The following is a 27,404-nucleotide window of genomic DNA, read 5'->3' on the forward strand; positions in this document are numbered from 1 at the left end:
AAAGCTCCCAAGAGCCGGCGAGGCCTTTCACTCATGAGTTCTGGCAGTTGGCTGAGGTCTCCCTGCGGAAAAAAGAAAGGGGGAAAACTGTGCTGGGTGAGGTTGGCCTCTCCTAACGCTTATTAATAGAGAACATGTGGGCTGAGGCTAAGGCGGGGGCTGGGGTTGCTGAGTAAACAGGATGGGATGAGAAAGAGAATGATGCTTTTATATTCTTGTCTATTATAGATCCAGCGAGGCTCTTTAATGGAGATAAAAGGGAGAGACAGATTTAAAGGAAGTCGCTTCCAAAGCTAAACGTGCCGACCACTGACGTCTACTGTCTCATTTCCCGGGAAAGAGAGCTGTGTGGTCCTCAGCACTGCTAACCAATCTGCTAATCAGATTCCACCAAGGTGTTCTTGATCTCTGGCTCTGTTGTACCTCTATCATTTGAGAATTCTATTTTAAACCGTCATTTATTTATTCATTCGGCTAACGTTAATTGAACACTACTATTGCCAGGCACTGTTTGGGGCACTGTGAACACAGCAGTGAACAAAAGAGCTTTCATGGACAGTCTAGAGAGAAAGGCCAGCAAAGAAGAATTAACAGGAGTGCAGACTGCAACACCAACCAGACGTAGGTGCCGGGAAACCGGGGGAGGAAGTACTGACCCCAGCTTTGTCTGGGGAAGGGTGGTCAGGGAGGGCACCCTGAGAAGGAGTCCATGACACCTGAATTGGGCCTGGAGTTAGCCAGCTGGAGAAGGGAAGGGAGGGCTTAAGGCTTGATAGGACAAGAACATTCCAAATGGGGGAAATGCCGCCACTGCTTAGAAAAGTCCCGTTCCTCTTAGGGGGAGAAGGCAGAGGTATCCCAAGGACTTTAAGGAAATATACTATAGAAACTACACAAAAAGGATGCTGGTGTTTCAGAGAACATCCAGGTGAGATGCCACACTTAGAGGACGAATGAGAAACAGTGCTGTTTGCATTTGAAACTTTCTTTCCACACGATGACCTATTTTTGATTCAAGCCCATAAATGCCTTTTTATAGACAGGGAATTAAAGACTATGAGGCAGGCAGATATGGAAGGGAGTTTTTTCTTTCCTTATTGAAAAATGCTGGTATTTCTACAAATATACAAAGTGTTTAAAGTGTCTTAAGTGTGTTTGTCCGTGTAGTCTTAGACACAGTGTTGCTAAGATACATAAACCATCACATTTAAAATTTTTTGTTGACATCTGAATATTAGGAAGGTTTCTTATTGTTAAAATTTAATTTTTAATACTTTATACATATATCAAATATACTGAGTATTCAGGAGATTGCTATATAAATTTGAATCTTCCCCCAAATTTAGAAAAAATACACAGGAAAGTATCTATGATAAAGTTTTAACCATGAAAAAACATAGTTGTATTAGAGAACTTAGCTGCTACAGTTTTTTTTTTTTTCATTTATCAATTTTATTTCAGACAATATAAAAGAATGAGAACTTTGTCAGTATTAAAAAAAAACTTTATTCATGCCATTATTTCTTTTCAATCTGCTAGCTAAAAACATGTCCATATCAAGCTTTTGTTTCCTGATCCTTATTATAGTCTCCATAAAAATCATTAGAAATATACTGTCTCAAAAAGAGAAGCTGATTCCTCTCCTGTCCAAATTGTTAGTTTTCTGATTGACTTTGAAAACCAAAACTTTACTCTCTGTGAGGGAAAATAATCTATTTTTCCAGAGAATTTCAGTCTGTCAGTCACTCTGATAGACGCATAGCTCCTACTGTATTATTTTTTGCTTCAGCTAACCTATGTTAAAGCAAAGTCATTTTTAAAGCTGAAGACAATTCAACATTTCTGATTAGCTCCAAAAGTTCTGCAGTCAGCTGGTGACTGCCAAGTTTTCCCAATGTAAGCCATTATCCTGACTCATTTTCTTCAAGGATCAGACAAGCGTGTGTGCGATCTGCCCTACAAATAAAGTTGCATCTAAACAGTCTGTCTGAGCAAAGAAATTAGAACTGGTAAATTTTTAATGCATATACTTTTCATTTTAAACTCACAGAAAGATACTTTAGCTCCAAGACATGAGATGATTTGTCATTGTTGTTCAGTTGCTCAGTCCTGTCTGACTCTGCAACCCTGTGGACTACCTAAGCACGCCAGGCTTCCCTGTCCTTCACCATCTTCTGAAGCTTGCTCAAACTCATATACATTGAGTCAGTGATGCCATCCAACCATCTAGTCCTCTGTCATCCCCTTCTTCCTGCCTTCAATCTTTCCCAGCTTCGGGGTCTTTTCAAATGAGTCAGCTGTTCACATGAGGTGGCCAAGTATTGGAGCTTCAACTTCACCATCAGACAAAAAGTTCAGAAAGTCTTCACCATTCATCATTTTTAGTCAATGATCCACTTGTATGTTGGCCAAAAAGTACTGTTACAATAAATTACTATATGCAGTCAGAGGCCACAATCTTCATTGATATTTCCTCTTGGGGACCAGAGAAGTCAGTGCTTTGGTCAAAAGTACAGATTGAGTTTAGGTAGTTGGGGATATTTTTCAACAATTCTTTTTCAGCGAAGTACGGCTATGAAAAACTGTTATTGTGCACACTAGCTGTTATATAAGTCAGTCATCCCAAAGAACCAGAACATCCGAAAACATGGCCAAGGTCACTAAGTTGCTATCCTGAAGGAAGAAACCTGATTAAAATGTTAAGTCAGTGGAATAAAATGAGGAAACTAGCTTACTTGCTAGTTTTTACTTCCTCCCTCCCTCCTTTCCCCCTCCTTTCTCTCTTTTCCTTTTTTTTAAATCCAGATATCTTTAGCCTGAAGCCTGTTTGTTACATGTTTTTACAACTCAGACTCATCGGCATTAAACCACACTTCTGTCAGCCAGAATAGTTATAGCATACCAATTATTTAAATTGTCAGAACCCTCAGGTTAAAATTCTTCAGGTGCCAAAAAGCAGCAAGTCTCTTCAGCCTGTGGAGAAGTTGTTTCTCCCCAGGGTTGAGAGCTGGGCTTTCCTCTGAATCCGAGGGACAAACACACTTAGACGTTGAGCGGGAGCTTCTTCCCTGCCGCCTGGAAATGGATGTTCTGAAAGACAACTATGTCACTGACCCACCTCTCCCTGGAGGTGAGCCAGGGGTTCAGAGAGACTACATGAGAGGAAAAGGCAGACACTCTGATTCTCAAAAGTAGCTGCTCAGCAGAGCTACCTGGAAAGTATTAAAAAACTATTCCGATGCCTGGATTCTATATAATTGGCCTAGGTATTTTTAAAAGCAGCAAAGCATGAGGATAACTGTTTTGAAGTATGCACATTTCACATTTAGGCCTTAGATAAGCTAAGGTTAAAAAAAAAAAAAACTGCCCCTCATCTAAGCTGGAAAATGTATCCAAGGAAAAGAGAGAAAACAGTTCTTACTACAGTGTTCCTCACGATTATTCTATTGTCATGGCCATCTATAAATCCATGAAGATTGTTAATTAGTTTACTTAGCCCCTCTTCAGAAGCTCTATGTCAGAAACTTTACATCTAAGCAACTGCAAACAGCTGTCAGTACAAACATCCTGCTTCTTTGCTTCTCAGGCCTTCTGCGAGAGAGGAATAGAGAACTAGGTTTCTAGGTACAATACTAGTGAGCTGTCCTTTTCATAGGGTGGCCCTTACCCAGGGCCAGAAATTGTTGTCTGGCCAGAATGTGGGCCCAGGGTCTCCAGATCATCCCATTTTTCAAAAGAACCCAGAAATCTTTACATTTATGTGAAATCTTCCAATTTCTAAATGTTGGCAAATAATTAAATTGTGAATAATCAAAACACATCTGCTAACCAAAATCAAACTGCCAGTTTGCAACCTCCTATATGGAAGGCTCTTCTTCATCTCACCATCTCAACTTCATGTGGCTAGTTCATATCAGCCTTCAATACTCTCTTCTGGCAACAGTTCTTTCAAAATGCCCCCACCCCTACCTCTCCTTTACAACCAGTCTAGTGCTACAATTCTGGGCATTCAAACACACCTCCAAAGTTTGTCTCCTTACATTGCTTATCTCCCTCCCCTAGTAACTATCCACCCTGAGGGCAGAGATAGTGCCTTAGTCTTTATTTTAGGAGTTAACTTTAATATGTTAATCCCAAATTGGATTCTGATTCAGCAAACTAATGCTTATTAAATGTTTACAATGTGTATATATAAAAATTTAACCAATTCAAATTATGGTCCCCTCGAAATATAAGCAAAGAAAATACACACTAGGAAAAAAATACATGTTTCTCCAAATTCATATCTTTAACTTTTTGATTTGCGTTTCCTCCCAGATCTAATTCCTTTGTGAGCATACTGGAAACATCTCCATACGGCACTTTTATCTTTAGTATTGCTTAGTAGTTGGCCTTGGAAGCCACTATGGGTTCAACTTTGGGCTCTACCACCTGGGTGACTTGGGTAAGTTACTTGACCTTCTTATTCTAAGTTTTCTTACAGTATTTAAACTGGGGATAATAATAGAACCTGCCTTAAAGGCTTGTCATGAGGATTAATTATGCCAAGAACTACCTACTGTGCTGGGCCATTACTATTAGTAATGATTGAAGAGAGTGGCCTCCAAGAACCCTTAAGGGTAAGCATTATTATCCCCATCTGATAGATGAGGGACCAATGAGACTCTGATGTCAACTGCCCAAGGTCTCTCTGCTAGTACATCACAAGAAGTGGGACGTGAACACGAATCTGCCACCAAGCCCATTGCTTTTCCAATTATCCTAGGGAAAATTCAACCCAGTCTTCCCAAATGTTTGCCAGATTACCAATACTTAAAATCTGCTTCACATATTAAGTGAGCCCTATTCACCTTAACAAGTCTCCAACTGCAAGTAAATTTCTTTTATCATTATCCAATATTAATAAAAATAAAAGCTAGCACTACTGAGCTCTATGTTGTGCTAAACACAAGTCTTTCATTGTCTTCTTTAACCTCTGTGGGCTTCCCTGTTGGCTCAGTTGGTAAAGAATCCTGGCTGCAATGCAGGATTCCAAGGTTCAATCCTTGGGCGGGGAAGATCCCCTGGAGAAGGAAACAGCAACCCACTCCAGTAATTCTTGCCTGGAGAATCCCATGGACAGAGAAGCCTGGCGGGCTACAGTCCATGGGGTTGAAAAGAGTCAGACACGACCTAGCAACTAAACCACCAATCTCTGTGAAGCAGTGATTATTATTTTCAGATGAGAAACCAAAACCCAGAAAGTTAAGTCACTTGCCCAAGGACACAAAATAGCAGTTAAGCCTAGACGTCAAACCTCTCTGCCAGGCATTGGAATTTCCCAGACAGATACAATTTCATAAAATAATAATAATAAAATTATGAACCAACTTACCAACTCTTTATTTCAATTCCATTAACTCACAAAAGAAAGAACATTCTAATACACCATGGAGAGTTCATAATCACAGAATAAAATCATTAAATACATTTAACTTTATGAAAAGTTCCTGACATTGTTTTAACTTTTCTGTGTGAACTGGTGGAAGCTGTGTACCATTGCCTTCCTGCCACTGTTATCCCTCATCCTTCCCCTTCTGGTCACCTGCAGCCCTTTTACTTCATATCCTCCTACTTCTTCCTTCCTTCAGAGCCAAGATAATTGCCCGCACTTAGGCTTGGAATCTCCCACGGGAGGAGGAAACTCAAATGCCAGGGTAAGAAGGTGGTTGGCCCAACCAAGACATGGGAAAACGGCCTGGCAGCCAGGATGTAAACGGTCCTCCGTGCGTGGAGTGAGTGGTCGCTGAGGGAGGCCATGGTGTGCCACCATATGCAATGCACAGTCCAGGAAAAGGGAGCAGGACAGGGGGCAGTTCCACCTTCCAAATCCCAAGATGGAGACAGGGCTGAGCCTGTGGCAAGAAAAAGGCCCAGTGACAAAGAATGTTTGAATGCCCTGCCAACCAGCCCACCGTACCTCCTAAGTGCGTTCCTCCCACAGAATCACCCAGATAGGTAGTTGTGCTTCATGGGACTAACACCCAAGAGGACAGTTAACCTGCAATATCTGTTTTAGTTCTTCTTACTGACATATTACCAGGAGAAGGTTTTGTTCTTTTGAAGATGTGCAGGGTTGGGGGAAAGGGGTAAGGGAAAGAAGAGGGCTTCACCAAATCAGAAGAGAAGTCAAGGGCTTCGCTGGTGGTCCAGTGGTTAGGAGTCGTCCTGCCAATGCAGGAGACGTGGGCTCCATCCCAAGTCCAGGAAGATTCCACATGCCCCGGAGAAACTAAGCCCACGATTTAGAGGCCCTGCCCAGAAACTAGAGAGTAACTTCGCTTTGGGCAACTATAAAAACCTTGTGCAGCAACACGAGACCCAGTGGCAGCCATAAATAAATAATTTTTTTTTTTTAAAGAAGTCAAAGCTTGTCAGCCCCATCCCTTGTATCAGGAAATGTGCACTTCTTTTATACCCAATCTGTTCTGAACCTGTTTGACTTTAGGTCAGTGCATGTGACCTGCCGAAGTTAATTCTACAGAACAATGGAATTGAGTTAGCCAGGCTTCATCCTATTACCTTTTGATAACAAATTTTTTTTTCCCCCTCTCACAGTGAGTTCCTGACACTTTCAACTATTGGTGTTGCCAGTGAAAAGGGCTGAGTTAAAAGATGGAACCAAGTGCATTTCCTAAAACTCTTTGGTGGGTTTAAGGACATCTTACTTCTTTTCATTGAACATTTTCCTTTTCTCACTAACTTAAAAGGATAAAATGTGTACATGGGGATGTGGGCAGGATTTGACCTCTAAATTCAGGGGCTGGCTTACGAATTCAGTCATGTTTGCTATTAGATTCCAAGAGGTATTTGCCAACAGAAAGCTGATAAAGTTCTTTAAAAGCCATTCCTGAAACATCGCCTATGATATATTCATAAGTAGAAAACAATTAGAAATATTCATTTTATCACCAGAATTTTGCTTGAAAAAATAAAACAAGCAAACACACGTAAATGCACATACAAGTAAAAAGATTAGGAGGAAATATACAAAAAAGTTAGCTGTGGTTAGCTTTGGATGTTGTTTTATTTTCTTCTTTGTTGCCTGAGTCTCCTTTGCAATTTTTCTGCTTGTAATAAATATTTGTCTTTTATTAGGAAAAAGAGTGTTTTAAAAAATTTAAAGCTATTTTGTTTATCCTAGAGACCTCCAGATTCATTCCTGCACCCTGCATAGCTGGGTGACAACTCCTCACCATCCTTGCTAAAGATTTATTCTCTGAGAGTAAAACAGAGGGTCCCTGGGCTGAGGAGACCAGGCACAGCTGAAGACAGAAGTGCTGTAGTGAGTCAAAGGGTGAAGATCTGGAGACACCCCGCAGGCACACCACACCAACACACATCTGGCCAGTACTCTTTCTATACTCAGCTCCTGTCACACCTTCACCCACTAACCAAAAGATGGAAGCATTTCCTCTGGCCACCCCAAAGGAAAAAATCTAAAGACACTTATCCTAGAGTTTCCCCAGCTGGAAGGTTAAATGACATGGCTTCCCAGTGAACCTCAATCTACAAGCCCCCAACAGCTTAGATATGAGCAGGTGGGCAAGACTGACAGACTGCTCAGAAAAGCCTCTAATGTTAAAATAATGTAAAACAAATGGGTGGAAAAGAGAAATATGAATCAAACAATGATTATACAATGAGAAGAAAAATAAAAAAATAAAAATCAATACTATCGGATAAAACATTGCAGTTATGAAACAGGATAAGATTTTTTTTCACGAACATTCAGAAAACAAACAAAGAATTACTGGAAATCAAAAATCTGAAAGACACAAAGGTAGGGTTGGAAGCTAAGGCTATTCCAGAAAATAAAGCAAAAAGACCTAAAGATAAAATGAATAGAAAATAGAAAAGATAGAGATACAATATCCAAAGAATAGGAGTTCCAGAAAGAACAGATAAAATATTAATAGAAAGTAGGAACTTACAGTAAAATAATTTTTAACTTTTTTTCTAGTAAAGAGAACATGAGTTTTCAGATTCAAAAGGGCCTACTGACTATCCAGCAAAAAGGATGAAAACAATCCCCCACTAAAGCTATTTTTCCCTGTAATTTTTGGCGTCCCCATGTGGCATGCAGGATCCTAGTTCTCCAACTAGGGATGGAACCCAGGCCCTCTGCGGTGGAAGCACCATGTCTTAACCAATGGACCACCAGGGAAGTTCCCAACACTAAAGCACGCTAGAGAAAAGTGGAATATCACTGGGGTAAAAAACAAACAAACAAACAAAAAAAAACGTCTTACAAGACTCTAAAAAGAAAAAAAAAAACATGTCACAATAAAAGAGCTTCAGATTTCTTGATAGCAACATTGGAAACTAGAAAGCAATGGAAAAAAGTCTTCAAAATTCTAAAGGAAAATGATTATTACTGTGGAATTTTATATCTAACCAAACCTTTACCATGTATGATAGTAGAAAAAATAATACTTTCAGAATTACAAGTTTTCAAAACAGTTACTTCTCCTCCATACTTTCTCAGGAAGCTAGAGTTTGGTCAATAAACCAAAGAGAGGAAGCCATGGATACAGGAAGCAGTATTTCACCCATGGGAGTGGTGACAGGAATGAGCAGGGTGCTCATGATGGGAATCTATGAGGACAGCCAGTCCAAGTTGGTGCAAATCATAACGCCCCTGGGGAGAATCTGCAGGGAGATCAGATTTGTAGAACATGTGATATCTGCGCATCTTGAGGGAAGACAAATACCAAAGATGAATTAATTAAAAGAAAACAACAGTTAAGAAGCAAGAGAACTGTACATGGAACAACAGACTGGTTCCAAATCAGGAAAGGAGTACATCAAGGCTGTATATTGTCACCCTGCTTATTTAACTTATATGCAGAGTATATCATGCAAAATGCCAGGCTGGATGAAGCACAAGCTGGAATCAAGATTGCCAGGAGAAATATCAATAACCTCAGACATGCAGATGACACAATCCTTAGGGCCAGAAGCAAAGAACTAAAGAGCCTCTTGATGAAAGTGAAAGAGCAGAGTGAAAAAGTTGGCTTAAAACTCAACATTCAGAAAACTAAGATCATGGCATCTGGCCTCATCACTTCATGGCAAATAGATGGGAAAACAGTGACAAACTTTATTTTTTATGGCTCCAAAATCACTGCAGATGGTGACTGTAGCCATGAAATTAAAAGATGCTTGCTCCTTGGAAGAAAAGCTGTGACAACCTAGACAGCATATTAAAAAAGCAATTTCCAGTAGTCGTGTATGGATGTGAGAGTTGGACTATAAAGAAAACTGAGGACCAATGCTTTTGAACTTTTGAATGCTTTTGAGAGAAGACTCTTGAGAGTCCCTTGGACTGCAAGAAGATCAAACCAGTCCATCCTAAAGGAAATCAGCCCTGAATATTAATTGGAAGGACTGATGCTGAAGTGAAACTCCAACACTTTGACCACCTGATGTGAAGAACTGGCTCATTGGAAAAGACCCTGATGCTGGGAAAGATTGAAGATGGGAGGAGAAGGGGACGACAGAGGATGAGATGGTTGGACGGCATCACCGACTCGACAGACATGAGTTTGAGTAAGCTCTGGGAGTTGGTGATGGACTGGACGGGGAGGCCTGGCATGCTGCAGTCCATGGGGTCGCAAGGAGTCAGACATGAGTGACTAACTGAACTGAACTGAAAAGAAAACAAAGCAAAATACATAGGAAGATAAAGCAAATGGGAAGATAAGATAATTATCAGGGAAAACAAAAGTTACACAAGAAAAAAAAAATCATGGTTTATGAGATGACTCAGCTGTGAAAAGTCATTGTAGTATAAACCCTAGTGCTGACCAAACAAAAATTAGAACATAATTAAATCGGGAGAAGAGGGAGATGAGAAGGGTGGTATGTGAGTGAGTGGAGTGGGGGCAAAGAGAGACAAAGCTTAACCTCATCTTCTACCAGAGTGAAAAGTTGTTAGTTGGCACCTACAACTGAAAAAGCAAGAAGCTAGCAATTAAGCATGTTATATGGAAACGTGGAGGTAAATATAAACAGCAACAGCTGATACATGAAAGTGGTTCTCTCCAGGGAGAGGGAAGTAAGGGTCTAGGAGGTAGAAAACTATTGCTTTTCCTTTTAAACCATATGGAACCATTCTATTCTTTAAGCTATGGGCATGTATAAGCTTGATACAAGAATAAAAACAAAAACTGAAAATTTAAATAGGAAAGGTAGAACTGGCTTTTATGGCTCTACGTTAAATCTTGGGTTGTAGCACTTCTCTACATCTAACCATGCTTAAATTCCTTAACCTCTCTGAGCCAGTTTGTTTCGTCTGTAAAATCAGGACGCTGGTGGTTGTGAAGATTGAGTGAGGTTTTAAGGCCCTTTGCCTACACTGGACAGTTCATGTCAGCTCCTGGTCAAATGGCCAAGGCTTCCACCCTTCATGTGGTCATTGTAGGAGCCTAGCAGCCGGAGTCTTTCTGCCCTTTAAAGTAGAGTTCTAATCACACCAGTGCCCAGTTGTTTCAAGAAAAACTTTAGATCCATGTTAGTTTCAATGGTGGTTCAGTGGTTAGGACGCCACACTCTCACTGTGGAAGTCCTCAGCTGAGGAACTAAGATCCTACATTCCCCACAGCGCAAACAAACAAACAAAAAAGTAGAGCTAGCACTGATTTAGATTATTTTTATTTATTTTTTAGACTATTTTTATTATAATGTTATTTAAATATTGTTTGGGTGTTTAACTCTGTCTATACATAGAACTTAAGCAACAATAAAGTAAAAATAAATTTAAATGAAAGCCAAATCACAAAACCAATAGAATCCAAATAAATATTAACATAATGTGACACAGGTGACGTGCTGAAACCAAATCACAGCTCTTTGAGAGAACATGCTATCGAAGGGTCTTATCAGTCTTCATGACCAGGCTACTGGATGCTGGGTGGTGACCCAAATTCTCCCTACTTTTCTGTGAATCCTTCCCTAGCTGGCTGGGGAACTCTTCAGTCTTAGCTTGGTACTAGTGTAGTTCTTATGTGATCTTTTCTTATTAGTCAGGTACAATGAAACTTAACACAATTTGGCACCAATTTAATCATAAATGGAAACCCAGGTTCAAAAAATTGAGGAAAACCCTAAATTTAAAATCATCATGGAATTCCCTGGCAGTCCAGTGGTTAGGACTCCACGCTGTCACTGCTGAGGGCCAGGGATCAATCCCTGATCCAGGAAGTAAGATTCCACGAGCCATGTGGCAAAGCAATGTGAGAAATTCTAAGACTGATATATGATATGCTGTGGGAACACAGGAAGGAGCCCCTCAACTTACTGGGATTGACTTTGAGTTGGTCTTCAGGCTGCATTAGAGTTCTTCAGCTTAACAAGAGTGGATGGGGGAAGGAGTCTAGGCAGAGAATATTGCATGAGACATAATAAAGCACAGAGCATGCAGGGAAGAGTAAGTAGGTCTGAGGTTACATAATGTATAGTAGATAAAAATAACCAGAAAAGACATCCTGGAGTAGATGATTACATTTGGATTTTTCCTATTGGTTTTCATTTGATGTGTGTGCATTTCTATGTGTCATTCATATAGATAGAAAGATATATATATATATATATGACAATATTTCTGTAAATAAAGCATTGTTCTAGATTTGGGGGATAGAGAGAGAAATTTTTGCAGTACTTCTTGAAAGAAGGATACACAGAGCAAACAATAACTCATAGGAAGTAATTCTATAGGAACCACAATAGAACTGGCCAAGTAATGCTTATGGTTTTTCAATGAATAAAATCTAGAATAGCTAGAATGGATAGACTGCATGTCCTTCCAACAGTTTCTTCATAGATAACATTTCTATCAAGTGGGATAGAAATGGGCAAAAAGTGGTTGATTTCAAAATCTTTGTAAAATCTTAAGTCTGGAGTTGGTTTTCATGGCAACTGGTAGCCATTGAAGAGTTGTAATCAGTAAGCTGATAGGTTAATATATATAAATTTTAGGGGGTGGGGTGTGGAAAGAAAAGCCAGGAGATGGATGAGGGGTCTGTGTCATTGTCTAAGATGAAAAAAAACAAGACAAAAATGAATTAGGTAGTAAGAATTAAGTAGTAATGATAGACATGCAGGAATGTACAGATATTAAACTGGTAAAATTGATAAGCTTTATGACCAATTAGTGCTAGGGAGTGAGAAGTGAGAGGAGTCAGATTTCTGGCTTGAGTATCTGAGTGAGCTTCAGTTCTCTTTCTAGAATAGTATGAAACATATTGAGAGAGATGGGTTATGATGATGAGTTCTGGTAAAATTTGATATTAAGACATGAAGACAGATTGGATGTAATTCATTTTTTTTTTTATACAAGAAGACATATTGAGATAGTGAGGGGACTGTACATTGCTACAGCCACATTATGAGGCAATTTGGCAGTATCTCATATAATATTAAAATGCACATACTGCCTGACCCAACAATTGCATTTCTCAGTATCAGCCTCACTAGGAAGACTGTGCCTTGCAGTATTGTAATACAAAAAATTCAAGTTACTTAAATAGCCTTTGATAGGGAAACAGAAAAATAAACCATAATAATGTTTCCAGATTTGCCAACTAATAAAATCACCTGGGATATTGATTGAAAATCATTTCTCCAACTCCCTTTCCAGTCCTCCTATGGCAATAGACTCTCTTGGGGAGGGTCCTGAATATTTCTGGGGTATATTTTTTTACCACAAGGAAAGTTTACAAGAGAGTTATGAAAGAAAAAAAAAGAGTTATGAAAAGTGTTTTCAAAACTGTATCTAGAAATAAACAAATGCTAGGCAGGATTTAAAAAGAATGAGGGTAGCTCTCTGTGAAATACCTCACAACGAGCTCCAGGATATATTGAGTGATAAATGCAAGGTATAGAATGAACACACAGTATGATACCATTATGCAACCACAGACCCACACACAGAACAATATATTTCTAGAAGTAAATATGGGTTTGAATGTAGTGATTTCAAAGGGAACGTCTGTAATGCTTGGACTTTTTTATGATAAAAAAAGTATGTGTGGGGACTTCCCTGGTAGTCCAGTGGCTAAGACTCTACATTCCCTAACGCAGGGGCCTCAGGCTTGATCCCTGGTCAGGAAACTAGATCCCACATGTTGCAACTAAAGACCTGGCTCAACCAAATTTAAAAAACATATTTGTGTGTTAATTCTATAAGTAGAAGCACGTATTTATCTACTGCTGGTGTGACGAATGTGACGAAGGTAGCCTATGCAAAATACGATTTGTCTTAGACCATACACCCTGAAGCATATTCTGAGTATATTATATTATCAAATATTTGAAGTTTTTCTCTACATATATTGAGCTGGTTCAGTGCTTGGAGGGGCCAGGGCAAGGGAGGTGGCAAAGATGGGGAAGAAGTACCCAGAAATTCCCTGCTACTTCCACATCTGCCTATCTTGAGATTCAACTCATATACTGTCTCTAGGTCCCACCAACCTGAATTCATCTCTTCTCTTCTAAACCCCACCCCAGTTCTTTCCTCTACTGATATATACATGTACTCCAAATTTCCCCAAGCCCAGCAGTGGCCTGCATACCTAGCTCTCAGTACTTCGTGATTATTGAAGGAGATGCTCCCAGCTCCTCCTCGGAGGTCTGAGAATGGTCTTCTACTTGCCGCTGTAACTACTGCTCCCTAGAAGTCACTCAGTCCTCTCTCCTCACACATTCTCACCCCAACTCTTCCCTCCTCCTCACTGCTGTCTACAATCCTTGCAATAGGAAACATATGCTTTCATTATATAATTAAAGCTGAGTTTCAAAATTCAGCTCCCCTGGGGAGAGCTGTAAAAGTTAAATGGTTGCATCCCATCCTTCCCGGAGGACCGGATGGGCAGGAGTGGGTGGAGAAAGAGTAGATGGTTCCTACAGACCTGGGAAAAGGTGAGGGGCAGGGGTGGGGAATATAAACTCTGTTGATTCTTTACAAAGGAAAAATAAATCAAAATGGGGAGGGGGGAGCTCTCTTCATAAGTCCGCTACATCAGTTACCCACTCCCACGTTATTTTTTCCTTTTTCTACCACTACACATGGCTTGTGGGATCCCAGTTCCCCAATCAACTGAATCCACACCCTCAGCAGTGAGAACGTGGAGTCCTAACCACTGGACTGCCAGAGAATTCCCAACAACCACTCCCACTTATGATCCCCTTGGCTATCCTAATAAGAAAAATCTTGACATGAGACAGCTTATTTCAAGGCTTTCCTTTTGAAGTCAGTCCATCTATTTGAGATGGGGAACATCTTTGGACAGTGTCACCCTTCAAGCCTGCTGTGAGTGGCTCACTTAGAGGCAAGACTGAGGACACTCTCCAAGAAGTGATGCCATGTCTCCATGTGGTTCCAGACTAGCAACCCCAACAAAACGGACAAACCATTGTTCTTTTTACAGATCGTATGCTCTGGAATCTCATGTCTTTTGGCATTAGTGCCATCAGCTCGCTGCTCTAACCCTCCCCGACAGACACATTGATTGTATTACTTATTCAAGATATGTATCAGTCAAGGGGCTGGCAGGAAACATTTGGTAGCTCAAATTGGGTAATTCAGGGAAAGTTCATGAAAGGACTATATACACAGTAAGAGATGGTTTCCGTACCTCAGTGCTTTGATCACGGGAAAGGAAGGGCACACAGATCTCTGTGAGAAAGTCACCCAACAGGTGCTGGATCTTCCATCAAGGCAATAAATACTCCAATAAAGACCCAATCTTAGTCTTCTTCCTTTCATTTCTTCCCCATGTCTCCTTGGCTGAAGCCTACTGGAAGCTGGAGGGCAAGGAAGCCAGTTGATGGGTCCACAGTCTGTCAGCCCCTGCGTCATGAGCAGATGGAAGTGAGTGGAGGGTGACTCTAGAGGGGCTGATGAAGGGTGTCCAGCACAACTTCCATATCAAATCTGCCTCTTGTTCAAGACACTAAGACCCATGGTTTTTGAGTGGTCTTCCACCTGGAGCAGTTCAGCCCTCCCTCTCCCCACTCTCCCATCATTCTTAGCCATGTGGCAGCACTAGGTTCAAGACACGGAATGACATCCCTGCCCAAGTCTCAAACTGTGTACCCTTATGGTTGCCTTGTGCTTCTCTGCCTGGACTGCTCTGCTTCGCTTTCCTCTCCGAGAATTTCTACACGTCTTTCACGGTGAGGATCCCACGTTTCTCTTTGAAGCCCCCTCTCTTCACCTCGGCTTCATTGCTCACATACCTTCCTAACACTGAGGCACTGTGAGTGTTAGTCACTTAGTCGGGTCCAACTCCTTGTGACCCCATGGACTATAACCCACCAGGCTGCTCGGTCCATGGGATTCTCCAGGCAAGAATACTGGAATGGGTTGCCATTCCCTTCTCCAGGGGATCTTCCCAACACAGGGATCTAACCCGTGTCTCTTATGTCTCCTGCATTAGCAGGCAGGTTATTTACCACTAGCGCCAGCTGGGAGGCCCACTTTTATTCAGGACTTTATTCACATACATTTTCCCTGCTGCTATGCTGAGCATGCCTCAAAGATGAAGCCTGCATCTCATCATTACCAGCAACAACCACTATCATCATTTTCTGAGGACCTATTAAGTGCCTGGCCCAGGCACTTTAATTCATGTTCTCAGCTCATTCTTTTGTCTAAAAAGCATGGGTATCCGAGATACCAGTGTAAACACTGATTTTCAGCAGATTGGTCAGCTTGCAGAACATCACTCAGCCAGTAAGCTAGCTGTTGTCACTTGGACTGCTAAACTGAGATTCAAACCCATCTACCTCCCACTCCCAACCTGGAAATTAAAACTGAAAATAATCACAGTGAACATTGCCCCTCAGCTTTGCATCCCTAGAGATGGCCCGGGTCTGGATGATACACGATTAGTGTCCAAGATATGTTTTTGAATAAACAACCAGAAGCGTGATGTGCTGACAGAAATCTTTTGACTGTGTGTGTATTGTTTTCTCCTGACACGAGCTGGCCCACACTCTTGAATTTCTTTTGTCTTTCTCTAGGCTGATGGTTTACAGTCAAGTCCCCTGTTGCTGGTAAACACTGTCTTGACTATGTTTAAGTGGCTTTTCAGAACAGAATCACCAGCAAACTGAATCCCTTAGAAGACTAAGGTATTGGTTTTTCTCCTGGACTGAGTTAGAAAATTTTCCCAAGAACTGGAACAGCTATGTATGAGGAACTTCTAAGCAACATCTCCTTATATTTTTTACATATGAACTGTGAGAGTAGGGAGCTTCCCAGGTAGTGCTAGTGGTAAAGAACCTGCCTGCCCATGCAAGAAATGGAAGAGACATGGGTTCAATCCCTGGGTTCAGAAGATCCTCCAGAGGAGGACAAAGCAACTCACTCCAGTATTCTTGTCTGGAGAATTTTATGGACAGAGGAGTCTGGCAGTCTACAGTCCATGGCGTGGCAAAGAGTTGGACATGAGTAAAGCGACTCAGCTCATACACATGTGAGAGTGGGAGCTGAAGGAGAATGTTTTTTTAAAATCGACCCTGTTATGCCACCATGGGTTGGATACTTACTGTGTGACCAATTCAATGCTTGTTGCTTTACATACATTATTCCTAATTTTTTAGCAGCCCTGCAATGTAGGTCTTACTATTCCCATTTTACAGAACAGGAAACTGAGGCTCAGTGAGCCTAAGTAACTTGTCCAAGGCGTTCCAAACACACATGGTATCATACTTTCTCATCTCTCCACTGTTGCCTTTTTTCCTTACTATTTTCACTGACTGCACAACTTTTTTTTGCTGCTCCATGCTGCTTGTGGGATTTTATTTCCCCAACCAGGGATCAAACCCAGGCCCTCCTCTGCAGTGAGAACATGGAGTCCTAACAACTGGAACACCAGGGAATTCCCAGTTGCACAGATATTATAACAAGAATATGGAAAACAATTAGAAGAAAGTTGTTCATAATTTCAGTACCCCAACATATCAATTATTTTTAGGTTTCTGTTATTTGTCTGTGCATGTGTGCTCAGTCATATCAGACTCTTTGCGACCCCATAGACTGTAGCCCACCAGGCTCCTCTGTCCATGGAATTTCCAGGCGAGAATACAGAATGGGTTGCCATTTCCTTCTCTAGGGGATCTTCAGGACCCAGGGATCGAACCCACATCTCCTGCATTGGTGGGTAGATTCTTGATCACTGAGCCACCTGTCCTTATCCAAATATTACCAAAAAAGCACACACACACACACACGCACACAAATAATTAAGCCCCTCTAGGAGACTTGGTTGGAGAAGGCAATGGCACCCCGCTCCGGTACTCTTGCCTGGAAAATCCCATGGATGGAGGAGCCTGGTGGACTGCAGTCTATGGGGTCGCTAAGAGTTGGACAGAACTGAGCAACTTCACTTTCAGTTTTCACTTTCATTCATTGGTGAAGGAAATGGCAACCCACTCCAGTGTTCTTGCCTGGAGAATCCCAGGGACGGGGGAGCCTGATGGGCTGCCGTCTATGGGGTCTCACAGAGTCGGACATGACTGAAAAGACTTAGCAGCAGCAGCAGCAGGAGACTTGGTGATGATTGAAAGTTGGTGGTCACAAGCTCCTGATTCACAGAATCCAGACAGCCTTGCACACAGTTTCCTCTGAGATAGCATGAATCTTGATATCACAAGCCAGAGAGCTAGAACATTTTGCTCTTGGAGCAAAAGACTTACTCAAAGTTAGTGACCATTCATCTAAAGATTTTTAAAAGAGCCATCACTACCATATCCAAATTCTGATTATGACAATTATTTCTCAGTAGGAAGGACCTTCCTGGTCCTTTGAATGTTATCTTAATAAGAGTGATATTGACCAAAATGTTAACAGCGGTTATTTCTGGGCAGTGAGATTACAGTGATGTTTATTTTCTTTTTGAGTCTCTTTTACATTTTCTGAATTTTCTGCAATGAACATGTACTGTTTTTAGTAAGATTAAAATGAATACCAATGTTGAATAAAATATGAAGTTGATCTAAAGAAAAGAGTCTAGAAAAATTAGAGTCAAGGATATAGATCATATAGTCCCTACAACTGGAGTGCCTACAACCAGTGCCTCCCTCAGATCAGAGAGCCTACTACCCACTAGAACCCAGGAATTATGTAGGATTTCTAGTTCAACTCTCTTTCTAAGATCGGCTGACAAGCCTGTTCTTTTTGTTGTTGTTGGTTTTTGGTTTGGGTTTGTTGTTGTTGTTGTTTTTGTTCCTAAACCATTTGTCAACAGAGAAGATTTGATTCTGAGAATATGTTATGGATTTTCTGTAGCAATGGTCCAATATCATTTAGTAGACAATAACACGCCTAGAAATGTGTGGGAGCCTTGCTGTCAAGTCCCGTAGTGTTTTAATAAAGGAACATGTCATTTTTCTTCAGCTAAATTTCAGCTAGGAAAAATACTAGATGAGGTTTCCTTGCCATTCATTCCATAGCCTTTCTGCAGTTTGGACACCTTAATGATTTCATGCAAAATTCACTGTCTAAAGAGTCTTGGTGGCTTCTGTCTGATCCTGGTTTTTCCTTTTGATGCAGATTACTTACGTGCATCCATCATGGTAAAAACAGCAGAGTTTGGGCAAACACTGTTCTCTCAGACCCCTGCTCCCTTTTAGGCCTGGAGATCCTTCATCTAACCCAGTTCCATTCTTGTGCCTCTTCCCGCTGGCTTCCCCAGTGCCATTTTTATTAAAGCTCCAGCTCATCCTACATTCAGCCGCATGACTTCTTACAGGCTTCAGAATAAATCACCACATTGCTCCGATCTTGGCTTCTCTGCCCTCGGCTTTCAATTAAATTTAGAATTGACTTTAAAGGTACAACCTCAATGTACATGGTTGAAAATGACCTTGTTTCCCCTTTCCCACCACCTGCGACTTCCTGCGCGGGGCTCTTATACTCCAGCTCCTGGTTCAAAAAGTAGAAACAGGAATTTGCTACATGCTCCTGTGGCAAACTATAAGTCTCAAGCTGTTTAAAGTCTTTAAAGTCCCATCCAAAAGGTAAAGTACACTCTGTAGAGAGAAATCTGGGGCCTGAATCTCTGGCTGCCTGTGTTCAGGAAGAGACAGAGAAGGAGGAGAAGAAGAAGAAGAGAGAGTGAGACAGAGGGGGAAAAAAAAAAAACCTTTGAGCTTAACACTTAATTTGTTTAATTTCTACAGTTTGCATTCAGGATGATTAGTCTATTTATAATACACATCACTATTAAAGTAATTATGTTAAGTTAATATAAATGATCTATGACAAGATCACAAGGACACAGAAGCTGACTTGAACATCAAAACTGACTTTTATCTTCCGTCTTGACATTTGTCTTTCTACTCTTAGCAAGGAATAGAGAATAGTAAGCAGTAGATTTGGGCTATTTAGAGTTGGGCGTGCTCCTGACAATTTCTTCCTCCTCCCTTTGGAAGTGTTCTCCAATCAGAATGACTGAACTAGAAAACCATTCTTCCTATGTAAAATACTAATACTCCATTAGTATTTTAAGGCACTTCAGTTATATCTAAAAGCTATAAGGTCCCTCCCAGTTCAAAAGAGAAGGGAAGAATTATTTGATTGCCTGAAAAAAGAATAAAACAAGATCCAGTATGTGAACAGGATGTATAAGTTGAAAGAACTCTACAAGTGTAATGGGTCAATTTATTCACTCCACCGTCACTTAGTTATTGAGTATTTACTATACATCGGGTTCCATGGAGGCTGTACAGTGTTTAAGAGCTTGAGCCTTAGTTTTCTCACTCTAAAATGGAAACAGAAACCCTTCATTTCAGGGTGTGTGATAATCAAGTGAAAGAATTAATATAAATTACCGGAAAACAGTTCTTAGCACATAACAAATGTTGAATGAATAGCCATATATATAAAAATATGAGAGAGGTAGTCCCAAATGCTAAGCAATTTATAGCCAAATGAATTATTATTCAAAACTTCAATTATTATTCAAAAGTTTTTTGCCTTTGACCCTAAAATTTGCGAAACTTTGAAGATTTAGCCATGCAAATCTCAGAACAAAATACTTTCCTACTGGCTGCCCTTTAGAAAGATATATTAAAAATTGTGGGTGCTTTACCAAAAAAGGAAGAAAGGAAAATGAATTAACACTTACCCGCTAAATGTGAGATCTCAATGATTTTTTATCTTTTTTAATTGAAATCTTATTAGATCTTAATTAATAGATAGGGATGAATAGTCTCATGTCCTAGATGGGGATACTAAAGAGAATTAGTAACCTCCCCATGGTCACAGAGCTAGGAGGGAGAAGATTACATTCAAACTAGGTAATAGAATTTCATAGCAAACACCCTCTTCCAACAACACAAGAGACAACTATACACATGGACATCACCAGATGTCAAGACCAAAATCAGATTGATTATATTCTTTGCAGCCAAAGATGGAGAAGCTCTATACAGTCAGCAAAAACAAGACGGGGAGCTGACTGTAGCTCAGATCAGGAACTCCTTTTTGCAAAATTCAGACTTAAATTGAAGAAAGTAGGGAAAACCACTAGATCATTCAAATATTACCTAAATCAAATCCCTTGCAATTATACAGGGGAAGTGACAAGCAGATTCAAGGGATTAGATATGATAGAGTGCCTGAAAAACTATGGACGGAGGTTCGTGACATTATACAGGAGGCGATGACCGAACCATTCCCAAGAAAAAGAAATACAAAAAGGCAAAATGATTGTCAGAGGAGGCCTTAAAAATAGCTGAGGAAAGAAGAAAAGCTAAAGGCAAAGGAGGAAAGGAAAGATATATCCATCTGAAAGCAGAGTTCCAAAGAATAGCAAGGAGAGATAAGAAAGCTTTCCTAAGTGATCAAAGCAAAGAAATAGAGGAAGACAATAGAATGTGAAAGATTAGAGATCTCTTCAAGAAAAGTGAAGATATCAAGGGAACATTTCATGCAAAGATGAGCACAATAAAGAACAGAAATGGTATGGACCTAACAGAAGTAGAAGTTAATAAGAAGAGTGGACAAAAACACACAGAAGAACTATACAAAAAAGATCTTCATGACCCAGATAACCACAATAGTGTGATCACCCACCGAGAGCCAGACATCCCGGAGTGTGAAGTCAAGTGGGCCTTAGGAAGCATCACTATGAACAAAGCTAGTAGAGGTGATGAGATTCCAGTTAAACTATTTCAAATCCTAAAAGATGATGCTGTTAAAGTGTTGTGCTCAACATGCCAACAAATTTGGATAACTCAACAGTGGCCACAGGACTGGAAAAGATTGGTTTTCATTCCAGTCTCAAAGAAAGACAATGTCAAAGAATGTTCATACTACCACACAAATGTACTCAGTGGAAACAGTGACAGACTTTCTTTTCTTGAGCTCCAAAATTACTGCAGCTGGTGACTGCAGCCATGAAATTAAAAGACGCTTGCTCCTTGGAAGAAAAGCTATGACAAACTAGACAGCATATTAAAAAGCAGAGAAATAACTTTGCTGACAAAGGTCCATATAGTCAAAGCTGTGGTTTTTCCAGTAGTCATGTATGGATGTGAGAGTTCGACCATAAAGAAAGCTGAGTGCCAAAGAATTGATGCTTTTGAGCAGTGGTGTTGGAGAAGATTCTTGAGAGTCCCTTGGAACCGGTCAATCTTAAAGGAAATCAGTCCTGAATATTCATTGAAAGGATTGATGCTGAAGCTGAAGCTCCAATACTTTGGCCACCTGATGCGAAGTGACTCATTAGAGAAGACCCTGATGCTGGGAAAGATTGAAGACAGGATGAAAATGGGGATGATAGAGGATCAAATGGTTGGATGGCATCACCAAGTCAATAGACATGAGTTTGAGCAAGCTCCGGGAGTTGGTAATCGACAAAGAAGCCTGGTGTGCAGTCCATAGGGTTGCAAAGAGTCAGATATGACTGAGTGACTGAACTGAACTGATGGAACTTCAGAGCCCACGCTCTTGGTCAAATTACCAGCTGCCCTCATCCACCATAGGTCCCAGGGGAAAGACTTTGAGTCCTTATCTGAAAACACTAGAGATATTTGGAATCTGCTTAAAGTAGAAGGGGAAATATCAAAGAAGAAAAATACTGCAATAATTAATTTCCTGCTCAAGCTTCTGAACAGTAGTATTATAGTGAGTGTCCTTCCCTTCCATTTAAACTCTTCAAGGTAGAAACTTCTTTTTTCAGTTCTAAAAGATTACTGTTGACAGGCACATGTTTGAAGACTTTGATTCTCATTTCCTTTCTTTCAGTAACACTTAACGCTTTTCTGGGGAAGGAAACCATACAGAAGTTTAAAACTATGAATGGAAAAGTTAGGGAAGAAGGTTATACCATACTGACCCTGTTTTGAAAGACTACAGCCACCCCTAGGTTAACTGATCTTTCCACACTAGCTCTGTATCCACTCTTCCTAAATGAACTTTTCAAGCTCTCAGTCAGCCTTCTTCCATGGACTGCAGAAACAACAGTGATTGCCTGTACCAAGTTCAACCCAGGAGGACAAGTGCCTACAGAGGCTAAAGACTCCTCTGCTAGGCGGGCCTCAGTAGACAGCTCCTTGGGATTTTAAGGGTGTTAAGGAGTTGGGTTCTTATATTTTGTGCCTACCCCCAACTATAGCACAGCTAGACCACACTTGGTCACAACCAGCTCATTAAACTCAGTCGCCCCACAGAAGGTCAAATGGCCACACACAAATAGAAATTTCTCTTTCTTACCTGCCCTGCAGTCTTCCTTCCCTTCCTTCTCTGTCTCTTTTTTTTAGTTTCCAGAAATAATTGTTCTTTTTCTAGTGCCCAAAAAGAAGGCACCCCACAGTTCATCTTACTTGGCAGTAGCCTAAACAGCTTCTTATCCTCTCAATATAGTCTTTAAAGTACAAGGATGAAAAAGGCTGAAGGGTGAAAATACCATTTAACTAAGAGAGTTTACAATTATTTATCACTCCAACAGTTGTGCATGTTTGTGTGTGTGTTTTAATATTCCAAACCTCAGAAATCAAACCCATAATTTTGTTAATCACCAAATAGATACATACTTACAGTAAATTTCTGGGAACTTAATCATTTCTTTTATGTGTACATCATTTTCCTTTTCAAAGTACTTTCACATGTACCTAAGCTGGAGTTAAATTATAACACCCATTCTTCAGATCAGGAAACTTGACTCAGATGGACTAAGGGACATGCCAGGGTCACAGAGCTAATTAATTGCAGCATCAGTATTGGAATTCTGGCTTTCTTTACTGTATTGTTTTATATATATATACACACAAAGTTTATAGCATAGCCTTTGAGATTTCCTCCTGGGAAAAAGAAAGTACTGTTCCACAGTTTGTGCCTTGGAGCTTCTGTCAGGAGCTGACTTTTATGTACATTCTACTGACTTTTATGTAGAATGTACTATTGGCATACCCTATTAGTATGACTTATGGCTCCAAGGCATTGAAAGACAGTTTGTAGAGAAAAGACCTGAAATCACCATTTGATACAGTATAACTATGGAAATGTTCTTTTACCTCTTTGAGTCAGTTTCTTTACCTGCAAAATGGCAACACTGCCAATCTCATAGAACTGGTATAAGGCTTAAATAAATGACATTTGTAAAGCACTCCGGCAGTAGATTGTGGTGGTAGAATTCTTTCTCTTGAAAAAGTGCTGTTAGAATAACAGAGTGAGACGAATACAGAGTATGGTTAAGAAAAGCTGATGTTGGACTTTCCTAGTGGTCCAATGGTTAAGATTCTTTACTTTCACTGCAGGGGCATGGGTCCTATCCCATGGTTGGGGAACTAAGATCCCATAAACTGTACGACCAAACAAATTAAAAGAAGAAAAAAAAAGAAAAGTTAATGTCCCTTACCCTCCTCAAGGACACTCCACTTGCAGACCACCTCTCCCTCCCAAACTGTAAAACTTAGATAGGAGGAAGGATAGATAGGTAAAGGCCAGATCATGTGATGCCCTGAAGGTCTCAGTATAGAATCAGGAATGAAAGTGAAAGTGTTAGTCATTCAGTCTTGTCCACTTCTTTGTGACCCCATGGACTATATAGCCCACCAGACTCCACTGTCCACGGAATTCTCCAAGCAAGAATACAGGAGTGGGTAGCCATTCCCTTCTCCAGGGCATCTTCCTTACCCAGGGATCGAACCCAGGTCTCCTACATTGCAGGCAGATTCTTTACTGTCTGAGCCACCAGGGAAGAATTCATGGAGTTGGGATGCAAAAACAGGTTGAGGCTCTTCTTTCTGTTCCTCTAAGTCACCAAGCTTGTGCCTGCTTCACAGCCTTTGCACTTTCTGTTTCCTCATTTGAACTTAAGATGCTCATTCCCTCACTGCATTCAATGCCATCCTTCAAGGAGGGTATCTCCATCAGTGTTTATTAAAATACTGTCTTCCTACCCTGGTGGCTCAGATGGTAAAGAATTTGCCTGTAATGCGGGAGACCTGGGTTCAGTCCCTGGTTTGAGAGGACCCCCTGGAGGAGGGCATGGCAACCCACTCCAGTATTCTTGCCTAGAGAATCCCCATGGACTGAGGAGCCTAGCAGGCTACAGTCCATGGTGTCGCAAAGAGTCTAACATGACTGAGCGACTAAGCACAGTCTTCCCACCTGCCCTCAACCCCTTATCTTGACTGAATTTTTCCTCAACACTTACCAATACCTGAAATTATATTGCGTGTTTATTTAATTGTCTATTTCTTCTGCTGGAAAAGTGTGAAAGTGTTAGTCACACAGTCATGTCCAACTCTTTGTGAAGCCTGCCAAGTTCCTCTGTCCATGGAATTCTCCAGGCAAGAATACTGGAGTAGCAATTCCCTTCTCCAGAGGATCTTTCCAACTCAGGGACTGAACTCGGTCTTCTGCATTGAGGACAGATTGAACTCAGGTCTTCTGCTTTGTGGGCAGATTCTTTACCATCTGAGCTACCAGGGAAATCCTTCTGCTAGAAAGTAAGCTCCATAAAGACAGGGACCTCATTCACTCTGCTTCCCTAGTACCTAGAGGAGAAAATGATTAGTCTCAGATATTTAATAAATAACGAGCAGATGAATGAATGAAATATATATATATGAAATAATAATACTAGGACCACAGTTATTAACACTGTGGATTCCTTAGACTGCCATACTTATATTGATTTTAACCACTAAGAACACTTTCAGCATTACGTTAGGATTCTTATAAAGATTAAAACTAAATGATATATTCAAAGAAACTGTAGAAACGTGAACCATTCTTTAAAATTTCACTTAGAATAACTTTCCAAGACTGCTGAGAAAACTTTAAAATGTAAACCTGATCTTGTCACCAGTCAGCCCTAATCTTCAATGGCTGCCATTGCCCCAGGTGATACTTAAAACAGTTCTCCTCTGAAGGACCCTCAGAATCTCTTCAGAGCTCTTGCTTAAACATCATCTCCTGTTCCCCATATAATGATTCATCATACCTCCTTTCACTCTCCAAAGTGTCCTGGTTTGAGTAATGATATATATGCTCATCCTACCTACATACTCCTTTTCTGCAGGGGCTCCACTCCAATCGGGCTTTCCTAGTGGCTCAGATGGTAAAGAATCTGCCTGTAGTGCCCAAGACCTGGGTTCAACCCCTAAGTCAGGAAAATCCTCTGGAAAAGAAAATGGCTACCCACTCCAATATTCTTGCCTGGAGAATTCCACAGACAGAGGAGCCTGGCAGGCTACAGTCTATGGGGTCACAAAGGATTGAACACAATTGAGCAACTAACACTCACTCCAACCAGACCCATCTACCAGCAGGTATCCAAATGGCAGAGACTCTTTCATATCTTCCTTTGAGCAATTTTCCCTCAGCCTAGGATATCCTTCATTCTTCCAGATACCAGCTGTAATATCAGCTCCTCCAGAAAGGCCTTCCCAGAATTTTCCTCCAGCCTAATAAAGATTAGGCAACCCACACAGCCAGAGCTACTTTGGAATTGCCTGAGGAGCTTTTGGAAATACAGATTTCTAGACCACCTAATGCCAGGAGGGGTGGGGCCCAGGAAATCAGTTTGCCCCGCCTAACTGTTCCCACCACATCTTCTGCATATTTCCACAGGTATCCCTGTTATCACCAGTTTACCTATCTGTTTCCTTCACTATAAAGTCCTCGAGGGCAGGACCTATGACCCTCACCTCTAGTGTGTCTCCATTGCCTGGACTGGGCACTCGATGAAGGATACATCAACACGTGAATAATAGTGGCAAATGTTTGCAGAGCCCCTGCTATGGACCAGGTGCTATTCTATGTGTTTTTTGTGTGTTAACTCATTATTTCAGAAAAATATTTAACCCTTAGCATTATAATAGCCTGAACGACAAAGGGTATTAAGGGCATTACAGTACTACTAAGAATTAACTCTGGAAAGTGCAGAGTGTGACATCCAAATTAATTTTTTCAGTAAACATTTAAAAACAGAATACCTCTGAAAGTCTTCTGTAGGCCTGTGCACACTGAAGAGTGTTGATCATTTCCTATGTGAACATCCAATGTAGCTTGAGGGGGACTTCGTAAGGATGGCAGGGAAATACCTACACCCTCACCCCTACTTCCTGACTGCTTTGTGCTTGATCAGCAGATGCACCGTCAAGGGTTTTATCTTCTATTTCTGACCTCTTCGACAGAAACAGCTTCCACAGTGCTGGGGAAGAGAACAAGGATAGAACTTCTTCATTCTTTCAGTCTACATCTCTCAGCTTCAAAATTTAGCCTTCTCTGTGCATATCCTATAAAAACTAAGGGGAGCTTAAGAAGGGCCTGTAACCTACAAAGAGCTTAATGTGTTTTAAATGTACAACTCTGGTAACAGTATCAGATTATGGATTTCCAAATGGCAGCCACAATCATGATTTAGAACAGATGGCCAAAGGACAGGCAACAGAATCAACAGAATTTTCTGTCATTCCCAAGAGGCTAACAGAATCCAAGAGAAGTATCTGACATCACTTAAATTGGTAAACAGCTCAAAACAATCTTAATTAACAGTTTGCTGGAGCACTTAATGACAGAGAGCATGCCTCAGTAGAAATTGGTATTCTTAGGCAGCAACCGTGTGTTATTAACCACATAGGAAGACAGTCTAAAGCCCTGGGAAAAACAATCAAAATTAGGAATTAAGAAATCTTAGTTTGGGCTCTGACACTGGGTGACCTTGGGTAGTAATTTGAACTTTCTGAACCTATTTCCTTGTCTGTAAAATGACATCTGAGTTGCCTTCTCTTAGCTTTAAATATGAACCCAAACCAATCAGGGAATAGGAAGGACTTAAACCATAAAAGAGCAAAACAGGAATCACAAAAACATTTTAGATTACAATGAAGTAAAATTCATC

The 27,404-nt window shown here is 40.8% G+C and overlaps 1 long non-coding RNA gene across 2 annotated transcripts in view; it reads right to left on the reverse strand.

The window, feature by feature from the left end:
• Positions 1 to 26,994, reverse strand: part of LOC132345661 (uncharacterized) — a 93,609-nt gene extending 66,615 nt beyond the window's left edge. The window contains exon 1 of one of the 2 annotated variants that reach the window (XR_009495120.1): positions 26,497 to 26,994. This is a non-coding gene — a long non-coding RNA (uncharacterized lncRNA). Of the gene's footprint in view, positions 1 to 14,675; positions 15,563 to 26,496 lie in introns of those variants that run through there. The other variant, XR_009495119.1, reaches the window with a different exon arrangement.
• Between the last annotated feature and the right edge of the window lie 410 nt (positions 26,995 to 27,404).

This window comes from Bos taurus, chromosome 1 (genome assembly GCF_002263795.3).
Source record: "Bos taurus isolate L1 Dominette 01449 registration number 42190680 breed Hereford chromosome 1, ARS-UCD2.0, whole genome shotgun sequence".
In the NCBI taxonomy this organism is placed as follows: domain Eukaryota; kingdom Metazoa; phylum Chordata; class Mammalia; order Artiodactyla; family Bovidae; genus Bos; species Bos taurus.